The sequence below is a fragment of the Mesoplodon bidens genome (genome assembly GCF_964165515.1).
Source record: "Mesoplodon bidens genome assembly, chromosome: 7".
NCBI lineage: Eukaryota > Metazoa > Chordata > Mammalia > Artiodactyla > Ziphiidae > Mesoplodon > Mesoplodon bidens.
The window spans coordinates 48,266,740-48,284,333 of NC_138164.1; the positions used below are offsets into that span (position 1 = coordinate 48,266,740).

At 33.7% G+C, this 17,594-nt stretch overlaps 1 protein-coding gene across 3 annotated transcripts in view; it reads left to right on the forward strand.

Annotated features, from left to right (window-relative positions):
- The window catches only part of SOX6 (SRY-box transcription factor 6), a 627,811-nt gene that overhangs the window by 325,231 nt on the left and 284,986 nt on the right, over positions 1 to 17,594 (forward strand). The gene's annotated exons all lie outside the window — the stretch shown is intronic.

Genomic DNA, 17,594 nt, shown 5'->3' on the forward strand with positions numbered 1-17,594 from the left:
TGCAAATGGCATTATGTCATTCTTTTTAATGGCTGAGTAATATTCCTTTGTATATATGTACCACATCTTCTTTATCCATTCCTCTGTCAGTGGACATTTAGGTTGCTTCCATGTCTTGGCTATTGTAAACAGTGCTGCAATGAACGTTGGGGTGCAGGTATCGTTTTGGACCATGTTTTTCTCTAGATATATGCCCAGGAATGGGATTGCAGGGTCATATGGTAGCTCTATTTTTAATTTTTAAAGAAACCTCTGTACTGTTCTCTCCACACCCTCTCTAGCATTTATTGTTTGTGGATTTTTTGATGATAGCCATTTTGACTGATGTGAGGTGATATCTCATTGTGGTTTTGATTTGTGTTTCTCTAATAATTAGTGATGATGAACATCCTTTCATGTGCCTCTTGGCCATCTGTATGTCTTTTTTGGAGAAATGTCTATTTAGGTCTTCTGCCCATTTTTTGATTGGGTTGTTTGTTTTGATGATATTAAGCCTCATGGGCTGTTTGTAAATTTTGGAGACTAATCCCTTGTCGGTCACATCATTTGCAAATATTTTTTTCCAATCTGTGGGTTGTCTTTTCGTTTTGTTTATGGTTTCCTTTGCTGTGCAAAAGCTTTTGAGTTTAATTAGGTCTGATTTGTTTATTTTTGTTTTTATTTCCATTATTCTGGGAGACAAATCGAAAAAGATATTGCTGCGATTTATGTCATAGAGCGTTTTGCCTATGTTTTCCTCTAGGAGTTTTATAGTGTCCAGTCTCACATTTAGGTCTTTAATCCATTTTGAGCTCATTTTTGTGTATGGTGTTAAAGAATGATCTGATTTTGTGTTTTTACATATAGCTGTCCAGTTTCCCCAGCACCATTTGTTGAAGAGACTGTCTTTCCACCATTGTGTAGTCTTGTCTCCTTTGTCTTAGATTAATTGACCATAGGTGCATGGTTTATTTCTGGGCTTTTCATCCTGTTCCATTGATCTATATTTCTATCTTTAGGTCAGTACCATACCATTTTGATGACTATAGCTTTGTAGTATAGTCTGAAATCAAGGAGTCTGATTCCTCCAGCTCCACTTTTCTTTCTCAAGATTGCTTTGGCTATTTGGGGTCTTTTGTGTCTCCATACAAATTTTAAGATTTTTTTGTTCTAGTTCTGTGAAAATATGCCATTGGTAATTTGATAGGGATTGCATTGAATCTGTAGATTGCCTTGGGCAGTATAGTCATTTTCACAATGTTGATTCTTCCAATCCACGAACATGGTATGTCTTTCCATCTGTTTATGTCTTCTTTGATTTCTTTCATCAGAGTCTTATAGTTTTCGCAGTACAGGTCTTTGGTCTCCATAGGTAGGTTTATTCCTAGGTATTTTATTCTTTTTGATGTGATGGTAAATGGGATTGTTTCTTGAATTTCTCTTTCTAATCTTTCATTTTTAGTGTATATAAATGCAACAGATTTCTGTGTATTAATTTTGTAACCTGCAACTTTACCAAATACATTGATGAGCTCTAGTAGTTTTCTGGTAGCATCTTTAGTATTTTCTATGTATAGTATCATGTCATCTGCAAACAGTGACAGTTTAACTTCTTCTTTTCCGATTTGTATTCTTTTTATTTATTTATTTCTTCTTTGATTACCGTAGCTAGGAATTACAAAACTATGTTTAATAAAAGTGGCAAGAGTGGATATCCTTGTCTTGTTCCTGATCTTAGAGGAAATGCTTTCAGCTTTTCACCATTGTGTATGATATTAGTTGTAGTTTGTTGTATACTGAGGTATGTTCCCTCTATGCCCATTTTATTATTTTGAGGTATGTTCCCTCTGTGCCCACTTTCTAGAGAGTTTTTCTCATAAATGGGTACTGGATTAAGTCAAAAGTTTTTTTTCTGCATCTATTGAGATGATCATATGTTTTTTATTCTTCAATTTGTTGATGTGATGTATCATACTGATTGATTTGCAGATATTGAAAAATCCTTGCCTTCCTGGGATGAATCCCGCTTGATCATAGTGTATGATCCTTTTAATGTACTGTTGGACTCAGATTGCTAGTATTTTGTTGAGGATTTTTGATATTGGCATGCCTGTATTTTTTAATTAGATACCAGGCTTAGTGAATTTTTTTTTTTTTTTTTTTTTTTTTTTAGGCTTAGTGAATTTTAACTTGGTTGGGTATTCCCATAAAGATTCTTGAGCTTTGTTCTGGGCTGTTAAGTTACTTGGGAACAATTTGATCCTTTAAGGTCTTGTTTTAAGCCTTATCAAACAGGATAAGGCAGCATTTAGTCTAGTGCTTATTTTACCCCACAACTGAGGCAAAACACTTCTGAGTACTCTACATTATGCCCCATGAATTATGACACTTTCCACTTTGGCTAGTGAAGATAGAAACTGTTCTTAGGCCTTTATGAGCTACTGGGATTTTCCCCTCTAATCCTTTTGGGTGGTTCTTTTCCTGGCTTCATATAGTTTTCTCACTTGCATTCACCAATCAGTACTCAGTAAAAGACTTGGAGGAGGACTGGGGTGGGAGAGAGAGAGGGGAGTCTGCAGATATCTGGATTTCTCTTTGTGCAGCTTCCTCTCCTCCAGTACTCTGCATTGTGAATTCTAGCCACCTTAGTCTCCCTGGACTTTCAGTTTTAGTTTTAGCTCAGTTTTAACCCAGGAAAATAGCTAGATTCTTTTTCCCTGTGCTGTAGCTTGGAAACTCTTTCCTGGCAGTAAGGTGGGACAGTAGTAGAACTCATTTGTTTCCTGTTTCTCAGGGAATACTGTCCTTGTTGCCTGATGTCCAATATCTTGAAAACTGCTATTCAATAAAGTTTTTTCATTTTTGCTTAGTAGTAGGAAGGTAAATCCAACTCCTCTTACCCTATCTTGGGCAAATAATACAATCTAAAACTATATTGAGGGGCAATGAGGAATTGTTGCTCAATTGGTATAAAGTTTCAGTTACGCAAGATGAATTCATTCTAGAGACCTGCTGTGGAGCCTAGTGTCTATACTCACCAATACTGTATTGTGCACTTAAAAATTTTTAAAGGATATATCTCATATTCATTATTTTTACAACAACAACAAAATCCAAACAAAACCACAAAGGGACACAAAGAAACTTTTAGAGGTGATAGATATGTCTATTACCTTGATTGTGGTAATGGTTTCATAGATATATGCATATGTCCAAACTCATCAAATTGTATACATTAAATATATGCAGTTTTTTGTATACCAATTATACCTTATAAAGCTTTTTTTAAAAAGAAGGAGAAATAGAAAAAAACTGTATTGAGATGACAATTGTAGCCTATCAAATAGTTGAAAATTAAAAATATGAGACATTCTTTTGGCAAGGCTGTGAAGAAAGAAGCACTTTCATTTTATAGGGAATACAAACTGGTACAGCTCTTTTGGAAGAGAATTTCACAATACCTATCAAAGCTACATGTGCACTTTCTTTTGACCCAGTAGAATCAATTCTAGGAATTTACTCTGAATATACACCTCCAACAATATGAAAACATATATGCCCAAAACTATTTGCTCCAGCATTGTTTATAATTAGATACAACCTAAATATTCATACACAGGTGAGTGATTGAATAAGCTGTGCCACATAGTACATAATAGAGTGCTAGTAGCTATAAAAATGATTGAGGAAGAGATCTATAATCTGATATGGAGTGATTTCCAAAATATATTGCTGAATGTGAAAGATCATTTATAGAATGCCACTTTTTATGTAGAAAGGAGGTGAAATGAGAAAATATGCACTATCTGCTTGATTGTGCAGAAAGAAACAGAAGAACGGTAAATCAGAAACTACTGAGACTGGTTACTTAGAGGTGACTGATAGAAGTAGAGTAGAAAAGATAATGAGTTTAGGGTAGAGTGGATGGGGATGGGGGGGTAACACTTCTCTGCGTATACTTTTGTGTAGTGATTTTAGAACCATCTTACTTTTTCTCATACTAAACAGACAAACAAACAAGAATGGGAGAACCAAAATGAATACAAGCAGCAATAAAGGAATTTAATTGTATTTCAAATAAATAACATAATCACACTTAAAGTATATGGGATGATGAGTGAGTAGAACTAACTTAAATAGCTTTGGAACACAGTATTTTGACTATATTTTCTAAGGCTAAAGAATAAAAAACTTGAAAACAAATATGCCCTACTAGTAGGCTTGTCTCTTAAAGTAGTGTGGGTTAGCAATTCTGAAACTAACTTATGTATTATAAGATTGAACAAACAAAATAAGTACATTGTGGATAATGAGTGTTAGGTTTTTTGCTTTGGGAGAAGAAAGCTATAAATATGGTCAGGGCAAAGGCTAGAATAATTCTTGCCGTGTTAGATTGGAATTGGAAGTATCATTATGAACTAGTGATCTTTGACATATATACCCCCCATACCCCTATGTTTACATCCACCTCTATCTCAAAATCTCTGTAGATATAAATACGAGTAACAGAAGTGTGTGTATATGTATTTATACATAAATGTATTGCCTGGCTCATAGTCTCCTGAGAGTCAATGAGCACGCCAAACATTCAGAGGGCTTAGTACCAGTAAGCATACCTAGAACCAAATCTTGTTTCTTAAATACCATTTTCCAGTAAAAGGAAATGATGCTTCTTGGAAAAATTACTGATTTCAGGGGTGGGCAGGAACATATTTGATGAACCTGGAAGCATCTTGTGATGTTATAAAAGAATAAAGTGTTCAAAAAAATGATGGGGACATGTCTAAAGGAGCAATGTTGGAGAAGCTCCTACTGGCCAAATATGGGATAATGTAACAAAATAAATAATAATAATAAAAATATAATGATAAATGTATATAATATTATATAATAAATATATAATGATAAATAATTACATAATATGTAATTATAAATAAATAATGAATTGTAATGCATAATCCACAACTTCATCCTGAGGTATATAACTGAATAAATAAATATATTGGGCTGAGAGAAAGCTGTTTGTTACAGCATAATTTCAACTAGTAAATGTAGAATGAATGACAGAGTTAATAAAACGTCATTTAGCAGCCATCATAGTTATCATTGTTTCAAGCAAAAATCACCAGTGAATGCTAAAGTTAGTGGCCAAAATTTTTTCTAGGAAACAAGATATTTTTGCAAAGTATCAAAGTATCTCTCCACAAGATACTTACCATTTACGAAAGGTAAAATAGTACAATGGAAGAACATGACAGACACCATCTTAATCAAGCAGTTAAACCAGTAATAGAATAAGTCAACGTCATGTAGCTCCTGATATATAATGCACTGAACTCACAATGTGATTTCTGTTGTATTCCGGCCAACAATGCATAACCTGACTTTGAAAAAAAACAAAGCATCTCATGAAATAACTGGTCAAGATTATGAAATACAAAGAAAGACTAAGGAGCAGTTCCAGCCTAAAGAAGACTAAAGTTACCTAGGCCTACAATTCTGTTCTGATATTCTGCAATTCCTGGAAATGCCAAGTGGCCAGTGGCTGTTACTTGAAGACTTAAAGGAAACGAATATACAACCTTCCAGGTACTCATGAATCATCCCTTCCTCCATATTTGACAAGCAGCTTACTTGAAGGATCCTATTCAATGGCTCACAATAGTTTCTCACAAAAGTTTAAAATAGGAAGCAAAGAATGCTTTCCCTTTCTATAGTATAACTAAACCTGTAAGTAGTCTGAAAGTAATTATTCTTGGAAATTTCACTTTGGTCAGGAAGGCAATGAGAGTGATTATAGGGCTCAGTTAGTATTGTGATCCAGAAAAAGTTACATCTTGGAGAACTCTATTGGCCCTTGGTGAACTGCAAATTAGGGTAAAATCAAGGCTGTTCTTAGTCATTTTAACTTTTGTTGGAGACCTGTAAACTTTAGAGCTCCTAATCATCATTGTTATTATTATTATATTACTGTTGTTACCTTTTATGGAATCCACTTGAAACAAACCCCTGATCATCAAAATGCTTAGTTTTCTTGCAAATGTTTAAGTTTTAGTTTTTGAGAACATCTTACAAAGACTAAAGCAGGGGAGTGGGAGGGAGGAAAATCACCTGTCAATGGATAACTTGATATGAGACCTGTGTGAATTTTGAGAGTACAATAGAGAATTAGAGTTAGCAAATGATTGAAATGGGAGATTTTCTGGGTATGGAACTTCCACATAGACCATAGGATTTTCTTTCTCGGCAACTGATTATCTTGCCATTCAAGACTCTTATATTAAACTCAAGAAAAACTAAGAATTATTCTCTGCACTTTGATCTTAATGCATCATTGATCTGACAGTAGGATGTTACCACAGTTTTTCTTCCTGTGGTGAGTCACAAGAGCAACTTCATACAGTAAAGGCAATACCTGTGTATTCAAGCACCTGCATGTAAAATAGAATTTCATATGTAAGAAGCATTATGTTGCCTGGCAAATGTAGCTATGCTAAAAAAGGTACAGCTATAGATACTTGTTACAGTTTATTAATATAGTATACAGCTCTCTTCTTTAAACATATACTTTTGTTTATAGCTCTAGCTAATGATTACAGAACTTGCACTCTGAGACATTGTCTCTTTACTTTCAAAGAGTACACTTTTAGACTGGCTTCATTATTTTTCTTTGTTTAGCCATGCTGCATTTCGGCGTAAACTTCAGACATTCTAAGAGTAATTTTTGCCCATCTTGGTGGTAATTGTCTTCTTTAATTCAGCTCAGTATCTGGCCTATGTTTATATATTTTCCCATCTTTTCCTTTTTAAAATTGGGATATAATTGACATATAACATTGTGTAAGTTTAAGATGTACAACTTGTTGGTTTGATACATTTATATATTGCAATATGATTACCATCAAAGCATTAACTAACACCTCTGTTATGTCACATGATGATCATTGTGTGTATGTGTGTATGTGTGTGTTAAGAACAATTAAGATCTAGTCTCTTAGCAACTTTGAAGTTTATAATATAGTACTGTTGACTGTAATCACTATGCTGTGCATTAAATCTCCAGAATTTATCTACTAGTTGCAAATTTCATTCAGACCAAAAGATGTACATAATCTTTGAATACTGAGAACTGACTGATTTTCAGAAATTTATTGTTTATGAGCATGACTTGCCATTTTATTGTAAATAGTTGTTAAGTACCCACTTTTGATGTTCACAGTAGGGCCCAAACTTATAAACATATGAACCATTATCAGCTTCCAGTTTAGTTTATAGCTGGATTCCCTCTGATACCACTAATTGTTGCCTAATTTGAATAGAAGATAGAGAGGCACATGAAGTTCATCTTTAAGCTGTGCAGGGGCTATTGAAAGAGCCTTTGTACTCTGTGCAATCAAGAGAACTGGTCAGTGTTTGAACAATACTTAGTTGAGAATTTGCTATCATTTTTCTTGTTCCCTCTCCAAATAATAAGAAAGGGCAGCATATTTAGGTTTTAATTTAGCTTTTTAGGCTACAACATTTTTTTCCTTTACAAAAGCATAATTTTAGCTTTTATTCTTCTTTCACTCAAAATGTAAATGTTGAAAATAAGGCAAGTTTAAAAATGATAAAAAAAAGAAAAGAATTTGTGTTTAGGTAGAAGTTTTCAAAATGCTGATGATTACCTAATTTACTCTCCTTGCTTTGAGAGAAATGATTCTAATAAGACTGATGGCCATAACCACCCTGCTTTGAATTTACAAGATGACTGTCATTCATCTATGGGTCACTTTTTCATATAAAGGACAACATTCCATTATTAAGAAAAACTACACAAACTCCAGGAATGAGAGTGGACTTCCACAAGGAGAATTTCCCGTTGGAGTGGATGGCTTACCGAGTGTCCTGGATCTGCCACCTTAAATTGTATCCTCCCCTACGTTTTTCTTACTTGAGTCTCTACTATCACTACTACCAGTACACTGAGCATTAGGAATCTGTGACTTCCTTTAAAATGTTTTCTTTGGTGCTCTAAGCATAGCCAAGACATACTAATATATTTTAAAAGAACCAAAATCTATGGCAGAGCAAAGCAAATATTTACAGAAAAAACCCGTAGTATTAAAACTAAGTGTACAAAATACTATTTGCTTGTCCTGTGGATCCCAGTAAGATTTACTGCACCCTAAATCCTCTCATCATTCATTTTCATTGATTCTACATATTTTTAACTAGACTACATGTTTTAGTTGTCAACTATGTTCCAGTGGCTATGCTGGACACGAAGAATATGCTAGTGAACAGAATAGATGTGTTTCTTGGCCTCTTGGAGCTTATAGTCTCTTAGAGTGGACTGATGGTGAAGTAGTTACAATAAAATCTGTTGAAAGTCATGACTTAGGCATTTTAAGATTCCACTAGTCTTTTGAGGGCATTCCTGAGGAAATGACTTTTAAATTATGACTGAATGAATAGGAGTTACTGGATAAAAGAAAGTGGTGAAATGTTTCAGGCATGCTAAAGAGCACATGTAAAGGTCACAGGGAAGAGAGAATTTAGCAGGTAGTGTCTAGTGCATTGTGGAAACTGAATTTCATTATGGAGTAGAAGGGAAAGAGTAGAGAGTGGTGAAAAGAACAGGTGGAGAGGTAAGTGAGTTCCAGAACATGGAAGACATTTTAAGCCATTTTTAGAGATTTAGGCTTTTATCTAAGAGTAAATGTTTGAAGAATTTGAAATCAAAGGTTGGAGAAACTTTGTACCTCTCCTGTATTCCTTCATTCCATTCTGCAGTTACTTGTCTTCTTATATTAATAGTCATGTGAAAGGTGTCATTTTACTTTTAGCTGCAGGAACTAGACAATTTGTCCCTTTTTCCGGACCAAGACAAAGATACATGCATTTTTCAGACACTCTGGGATCTTGTAATTTTATTTCCATTTCTGTTCTGAGGAGCCTGGCTTTTCCATAGCCAAATGACCTCTTTTTGGCTTAAGTAGTAGTTGTGTTCATCTCTGCAGTAGTCTGTGGAGACCTACTAGATTAAATATTTCACCTCAACAACAAGTGGGATATTCACTTTACAAAATATTATTCATTTCCATTTCACAATATAACATATAGAATTATGCCTGAGTACAGTGTAATAATTCTTTATTTTTATTTTTGCAAAAAGTATAGCATACATATTGTAAAACGTACAAACTAAAGTGTACCACCTAGTTAATTTTTATATAGGTTTATGCTCATGTAACCACCATCCATAGCAAGATATAGAACAATTCCAATTCCCAAAAGGCTCCCTCCCAATCATAACTTCTGAAAGATAATCACTATTCTCTCATATCACCAGAAACTGTCTGTTCTTGAACTTCATATAAATGTTAAATATAAATAAATTTAAGTAAAACGTATATTTTCTTGTATTGGGCTTTTTTTCACTCAACATAAAGTCTCTATTGTTACAGGTAATAGTTTGTTCTATTTTGTTGCTGTGTAGTATTCTATATTTATTGGTTATCTTTCTACCAGTGCACACTGTGTAATACCTGTAGATTTGTAATAAAATCATATGGTAGAATAGTCTTTAAAGTTTGCTCTTATTCAAAATTTTCTTGACTCTTCATGATCCTTTATGTTTGCACATAAATTTTAGAATTACTTGTTAATTTCTACAAAAAATTTTGGGATTTAAATTTGGACTGCAGTATATCTATAGATCAACTTGGAAATAATTTACATCTCAAAAATATTATGACTTCCAATTCATCAGCACAGTATATCCTTTCATTTATTTGTATTAAAAATTATTTTAGTAATGGTTTGAAGGGCTTTTCTCCAATGTATGTGTAAAGAAATCCTGCACATTTTATAAATTTATTGTTTTTTAATACTTTATTTTCTATTTTTTGCCTATGTGTGGAAATATATTTTAATGTAAACCTCATATCCAGAAATCTTGCTAAATATACCTATTAATTATATAGTTTATTTTAGGCTTTAAAACTTTTTTCAATTACATAATCGATTGTGTAATTTCCAGTTATGCTGTCAATCAGTCTGTGAATTATAAATTTTATTTCTTATTTTCTATTATATGTACTCTCTTTAGTTAATAAAATTTACTTTTTAAAGCAGCTTTAGACTCACAGCAGAATTAAGTGGAAAGTACAGAGAGTTCTCATATATCTCTGACCTTACACACACAACTTCTCCTACTGTCAGTTCCCAAACCAGAGCAGTACACTTGTTAAATCGAACCTACATCATCATCCAAAGTCCATAGTTTACATTAGGATTCATCTTTGATATTGTACATACATTCTGTGGATTTAACAGATATGTAGTGACATCAATCCACCATTGTAATATCACACAGAATAATTTCATTGCCCTAAAAATCCTCTGTGCTCTGTCTATTCATCCCTCACCCCCCTCCCCCATAAGCCTTGGCAACCACTAATCTTCTTACAGTTTCCATAGTTTTTCCTTTTCCAGAATGTCATAAAGTTGGAATCATACAGTACGTAGACTTTTCAGATTGGCTTCTTTCACTTAATAATATGCATTTAAGTTTCCTCCATGTCTTTTTATAGCTTTGGATCGCATTTCTTTTTATCGCCGATTAAAATTCCATTTTCTGGATATACCACAGTTTATTTATCCACTCACCTACTGAAGGACATCTTGGTTGCTTACACGTTTTGGTAATTATGAATAAAGCTGTTATAAACATCCACGTTCAGGTTTTTGTGTAGATATAAGTTTTCAGTTCATTTCAGTAAATACCAAGGAGTGAAATTGCTGGGTCATATGTTTAGTTTTGTAGGAAACCACCAAATTGTCTTCCAAAAAGCTTTATCATTGTGCATTCACATGACAATGAATGAAAGTTCCTGTTGCTCCATTTCCTTTCTGGCATTTGGTGTCATCGCGTGTTTGGATTTTGGCCTTTTTTTTTTTAAATTGAGATATAATTGACATAAAGCATTATATTAGTTTCAGATTACAACATAATGATTTGATATTTGTATATATTGCGAAGTGATCACCACAGTAAGTCTAGTTAACATTCATCATTCTTAGTTACAAAATTTTTTTATGTGATGAAAACTTAATAACTTTCAAATATACGATACAGTATTATTAACTATAGTCATTATTCTGTGCATTACATCCTCAAGACTTAATGTATTTTATAACTGGAAGTTTGTACCTTTTGACTCCCTTTACTCATTTTGCCTACACCATACCCCCTGCCTCTGGCAACCACCAATCTGTTCTCTGTATATGTGCACTCAATTTGTTTGTTTAATTTTTTTGTTTGTTTTTAAGATTCCACATATAAGTGAGATGATAGGGTTTCTTTCCTTCTCTGTCTGACTTATTTCACTTAGCCTAATGCCTTCGAGATCCATCCATGTTGTTACAAATGGCAAGATTTCTTTTTTATGGCTGAATAATAGTCCATAATATGTACATATAGGTATATATATATGTGTATATATATACACATATATATATACACACATATATACACATATATATATACATATATATTATATGTATATAATCTGTCTCACATTTTCTTTATTCATCCATCTATGGAATTGCTTTCATGTCTTGGCTCTTGAAAATAATGCTGCAATGAACATGGAGGTGTATTGGTTTTGGTCATTCTAGTAAGTGTGTAGTGGTATCTTATTGTGTGTTAATTTGCAATTTCCTAATAACATATGATGTTGAACATCTTTTCATATGCTTACTTGCCATCTGTATGTCTTTTCAGGCAAGGTATCTGTTTCCAGGTATTTTACCCATTTTTAAATCAGGCTGTTTATTTTCTTACTGTTGGGTTTTAAGAGTTCTTTGTATGTTTTGGGTAAAAGTCCTTTATTAGATAATTATTTTGCAAATGTTTTCTCCCAGTCTGTGGCTTGTCTTCTCATTCTCTTGACATTGTCTTTTGCAGAGCAAACGTTTTAAATTTTAATGAAGTCCAGTATGTCAATTATTTCTTTTAAGGATCATGACTTTTGTGTTGTATCTAAAAAGTCATTGCTCTATTCAAGGTCATCTAGATTTTCTTCTATGTTATCTTCTAGGAGTTTATAGTTTTGCATTTTACATTTAGGTCAATAATTCATTTTGAGTTAAACCTTCAGGGTGTAAGTTTTATGTCTGTCTAGATTCAGTTTTTTACATGTGATGTCCAGTTGCTCTAGCATGGTTTGTTGAAAGGATGTTGGGTATAGTGAAGTCAAAATTCACACAAGAAGATAAAACTTTGAATTGACCTATATTTATTAATAAAATCAAATAAAAATTAATAACCTTTTAAAGCACAAAGCCCACATAGGTTCACTGATGAATTCTACCAAATCCAATATTGATTCGTGATAAAAACTCATAGCAAACTTGGAGTAGAGGGGAACTTCCTCAACTTGATTTTTTTAAAAAACCCTACAAAAAGATGGAATATCCCTCCATTTAGTTCTTCTTTGATATTTCCCATCAGAGTTTTGTAGTTTTCTTCATACAGATTTTAAACAGATGTGTTAGATTTATACCTAAAATTTACTTTTTTGTGGTGCTAATGTGAATGCACTGTGTTTTTAATTTCAAATTCCACTTCTTCATTGCTTGCATCTAGGTCCAAAGCAATCTCAATCAAAGCCCAGGAGAACAGAATGTTTAATCTGCTACTGTTCAATGAAGTAGTCTATAGATGTCAACTATATCCAGAATGATAGAGCTGTTGAGTTCAGTTGTATCCTTACTGATTTTCTGCTGCTGGAACAGTCCATTTCTGATAGAGAGGTATTGAAGTCTCCAACTATAATAGTGGATTTATTTCTCCTTGCAGTGTCAGTTTTTGCCTCATGTATTTTGACACTCTGCTGTTAGGCACATACACATTAAGGATTATTATATCTTCTTAAAGTATTGGCTCCTTTATTATTGTGTAATGCCTCTCTTTATCTCTGATAATTTTCCTCCTCTGAAATCTGCTCTGTCTGAAACTAATATAGCTACTCCTGATTTCTTTTGCTTAGTGTTAGCATGATATATCTTTCTCCATCCCTTTACATTTAATTTATATGTGTCTTTATATGTAAAGTGTGTTTCTTTTAGACAGTATATTGTTGGGTCCTCTGGCTTCTTTCAAGAATTTTTCTTTATCGTTGATCTTCTGGAGTTTGAATATTATATGCCTAGGCTTAGTTGTTTGTTGTTGTTTTTGTTTTGTTTTTGTTGTTTTTTTTCATTTATTCTGTTTTATGTTCTTTGAATTTCCTGTATCTGTGGTTTGGTATCTGACATTATTTTGGGGAATTCTCAGTCATTATTGCTTCAAACAGTGCTTTTGTTCCTTTCTTCCTTTATTCTCTTTCTGGTGTTCCAATTACACATACGTTACACCTTGTAGTTGTCCATAGGTCTTTTTTTTTTTTTTTTTTTTTTTTGTAGTATGCGGGCCTATCACTGTTGTGGCCTCTCCTGTTGCGGAGCACAGGCTCCGGACGCCCAGGTTCAGCAGCCATGGCTCACGGGCCCAGCTGCTCTGCGGCATGTGGGATCTTCCCATACTGGGGCATGTGAACCCATGTCCCCTGCATCGGCAGGCAGACTCTCAACCACTGCGCCACCAGGGAAGCCCTGTCCATAGTTCTTGAATATTCTGTTCTAATTTTTTCCCAGTCTTTGCTTTTCAATTTTAGAAGTTTCTGTTGTCATATCCTCAAGCTCAGAGACTTTCCTCGGATTGTTCCCATCTACTAATGAGTACATCAAAAGCATTCTTCATGTCTGTATCAGTGTTTTTGATCACTAGCATTTCTTTTAGATTTTTTCTTAGAATTTCCATTTCTCTGAATACGTTATCTATCTGTTCTTGCATATTATCTATTTTTTCCATTAAATCCATTAGCATATTAATCACAGTTTTAAAAAATTCCTGGTCTGACAATTCCAACATTCCTGCCATATCTGACTCTGATTCTGGTGCTTATTCAATCTCTTCAAACTGTATTTTTTGCCTTTTAGTATACTTGGCAATTTTGTTGTTGTTGTTGAAAGGAAGACATGATGTATGGGATAAAAAGAACTATGGTAAATAGGCCTTTAGTAAAGGTAACTAAAAGGTAAATAGGTAAATAACTAAAGGTAAATAGGCCTTTAACAATGAGGTAAAGGGGGAGAGAGGGAAAGCATTCCTTAGCCCTCAGTCTTTTGGTGACCCTGTGGCCCTGGATCATGAACTTCACTAGTGCTTCTCCTTCCTTCCCTCCCCCCTTAGGTGGGACACTTTGGCTGGAGGGGGCTGGAGTTGAGTATTTTCCTTCTCTCACATGGAAAGCTAGAGGAAGCTGGAGTTGAGTATTTCACTTTCCCAGGTAGGTTAGGTTCTGATAAACCCTACCATGTTAAGCTCTGGTAAAAATTGTTTCTCCTGAGTGTAGGCCTTGTTAAGAACAGAATGCTCTGGTATATTTCAAAATGTTTCCTTTTCCTCTTTCCCCACTGGAAGCACAAGGGGATCATTCTCCAATATTCACTGTGAAGACCTGGTAGAGCACCTGGAGGTAAAACTCATAAAAGTGTAGAATATAACTGGGTCTCCCTGGAATTTTTAAGTTTGAGTTGTCCACGGCGAGCCTTCACTAGTTTGTAAATTACAGTTTAAATTTTCCTGCCTTGGCACTGGTTGCCATAAAAGTTCCTGCTCATGAGTTTCTGCTCTTGTAATTTGTGAATCTCTGTATCCACCTGTCCTTCTCTCCAATACTTGGAGCATTGATTTGCTATGTGACCTCACTTCTCTGATGCATCCAAGAAGAGTTATTGATTTTTCAGTTTGTTCAGATTTTAAATTGTTGTTGTTAGAAGACAGTGACAATTTCCGAACTCCTTACATGCTGGACTGGAATCCAGAAGTCTGCTATATACGTTTGTTTCTTTTTCTTATCTTATCTCTCTACCTAGGATTACTAGGATGCTATTGAATATAAGGGTAATAGGTATTTCTGTCTTATTCTTGAACTCAGAAGAAAGCATTCAGTGTTTCAGCATTAATAATGATGTTTGCTGTAGGTGTATGATCAAAATATGAAGTATTCTCTTGTTCCTAGCTTGCTGAGAGTTCTTTTTTTAAAAATCAGTAATGAGTATTGAATATTATAAAGTGATTTATCTGCATCTATGGTGATGATCATATGATTTTTCACCTTTTTCATATAAGGTACATCATATTGATTGGTCTTTGAATCTTTAAGCAATTTTGTGTTACTGGAATAATTCCCACTTGGTCCTTCTTATATATTCATGGATTAAATTTATTAATATTTTGTTGAGGATTTTTGCATCTATGTTTATGATAGAGATTGGTCTGTAGATTTCTTATAATGAGCTTGTCAAGGTTTTGCTAGCTTTATAAAATGAATTGGGCAGTGTTTTTTCTTTCTCTATTCTCTGAAGAGTTTGTACAATATTGGTACAGTTTCTTCCTTGAATGGTCAGAAAAATTCACTAGTGCAGCAATCAGGGCCTAGAGCACCTCCATGGGAAGGCTTTTAATTATAAATTAAATGTCTTTAGTAGATAAAGAACTATTTTGGTTTTCTATTTTAATAAGTGTTTTTTAAAAGAAATGTTTCTTTTTTATCTAAACTTTCAAATTTATTAGCATAAAGTTCAATCCATTTTATTATTATAGTATCTATAGTAATATATAGTGGTGTCTCCTTTTTCATTACTAATGTTAATAATTTGTTTTCCCTGTTACTTGATCAGTCTTGCTAAAGGTTTATTAATTTCATTAATTTTTTCAAAGAATCATCTTTTAGTTTTATTTTGTTCTCTATTTTACTACAGTTGTCTATTTCATTGACTTATGCTTTCAGATATTTTTTCATCATCCCTGTCTGGGGGTTTATTTGGTGTACTTGTTCTAGATTAAGATGGAGCTTAGGTAATTTATTTTCAAACTTTCTGCTTTTGTAACATTTGCATTTTAAGTTTTAATAACTGCATTATCTGACATAAAAATTTTCAGATGTCAGATTTTCATTATAATTCAGCTCAAAATATTATGTAATATTCATTGTGATTAATTTTTTGTGCCATAGATTAGTTAACTGTGTTGTTTAAATCCTGATTTGGTGAGTTTCTAGTTATCTTCCTATTACCTGTTTCTATTTTGATTCCATTGTGGTCAGAAACTATACTCTCCATGATTTCAGTTTTTGAAATTTGCTTAGACTTGCTTTATCCCTCAACATGTGGTCTATTTGAGTAATTTCCATGTGCACTTGAACAGAATGTATGTTATACAGTTATTGGGGGGTGGAGTTTGATATATGTCAATTAGTTAATGTAAGTTGATCATATTGCTTATTCTGTATTTTTGTTGATTTTTCTCTTATTCTACTGAGGGACTTATGTTACAATCTCAACTATGATTGAGGATATGCCTAGTTTTTTATGGAGATACGCTTTGGTTTATCTTATTGATTTTAGTAGTTTTAGGATTGTTAGAATGGTCCTTTTATCATTATTCAATGTCCTTCCTTATCTCTATTGATATGACTTGCCTTAAAGTATATTTATCTGATATTAATATATCTATACCAGCTTTTTTTTGGGGGGCTAGTGTTTGTATGATATACCCCTTTTTATCTATTTACTTTTAATCTTTTTGTGTCCTATATTTAATGTTTCTCTGTTATAAACAATCTAAAGCTGTGTTCTGATTTTCATCCCACTTGGACTGTCTTTTTAAAATTTGTCATATTTAGCCCATTTATATTAATATAATTCCTGATATTTCATTTTAAGTCTACCATTTTTAATGTATTTTCTGTTTTCCCTGTCCATCTAGTTTTTGTTTCTTTATTTCTCAGTTTTTGTCTTCTTTATTAATCATGTATTTTTTTATTATTTTATTTTTCCTTCTCTATGACCTTATTGATACACGGTCTTTTATGATTCTTTTAGTGGTTATCCAGCTTTCCATTTTGAACTGCTTGATTATACTGCTTTGCAGGGAGTAGTTAAGGGCTCAAAGCACTCATCAGCTACTGTGTATATCTTTGAAACTATGATAAGCATGCTACATTGAGATAGAATTTAAGAGAGTTCTCTTTGTGTTCACGTCAGCAGAGTGGGCTCTGGGACACCTGTGTTTTAGGTTTGTGTCACAAAATATGATCTTAAATAAATCACTTTCCTTATGTAGTCTTCAGTTTCTCTGTTTATAGCATAGGGGTGTTGAGCAGTAAATTTTCCAGTAAGCTTTTTTAGCTTTGATATTCTCTTATTCTAAAAGAGAGATGTCATAGCTTGCTATTATGCCTTATAAAAATCTATGACACCCTCTTTTGTCTTTAGTAGAAGATGGTATTTAAGGTGAGAGTTTCAGCCATTTTGACCAGCCAGAAGAAGCTAGAAGGGTAGAGAGCAATTTCTTCCTACCCAACAGCTGGGATGAGAATGGGATGCAACTTTACTGGCTGGGCACTACTTGTCCCAAAGCTGTTGCAGTAAGAGTTTCTGGGACACCTGACAGAAGCCATCAGAGGTGAGAATTCCTACCACATCAGTCAGTCCCCTGGGTCTCTGCCTGCAGGGTCTGT